Below are 394 nucleotides of genomic sequence, written 5' to 3'. Positions count from 1 at the left end.
AAATAAAAGTATAATTTTTTGAGAATGAACAAATATATCATGAAGACAGGTGACTATCGTGGATTACGGACAGTAACAAGGAGTAGCACTGACTGGAAATAAGGCAGTGAAGGGGATGTAAACAGAGGAAGCCTGAAGATGTTGCCACTAACAGAATTAACCTTGAGGTTCTGGCAGGGTTGAGAAATGGGATTTTAAATAATGCCTTTAACAAACCTTAGAATAGTCCCATTTTACTCAAATACCAGAAAGCAAAATTGTCAAATATGAGTCTTCCAGTATACCTGGACTCCCAGTGCTGGGTACAATAATTAAAACGCAAAGAAAGGAAGGAAGGCAGGAAGAAAAGACAGATGGAGGGAGGGAGGGAAGGAGAGAAGGAAGGAGAGAGGGA

This window comes from Microtus ochrogaster, linkage group LG5 (genome assembly GCF_000317375.1).
Source record: "Microtus ochrogaster isolate Prairie Vole_2 linkage group LG5, MicOch1.0, whole genome shotgun sequence".
In the NCBI taxonomy this organism is placed as follows: domain Eukaryota; kingdom Metazoa; phylum Chordata; class Mammalia; order Rodentia; family Cricetidae; genus Microtus; species Microtus ochrogaster.
The sequence above is the reverse complement of the archived record's forward strand: the minus strand, read 5'-3'. Positions refer to the sequence as shown.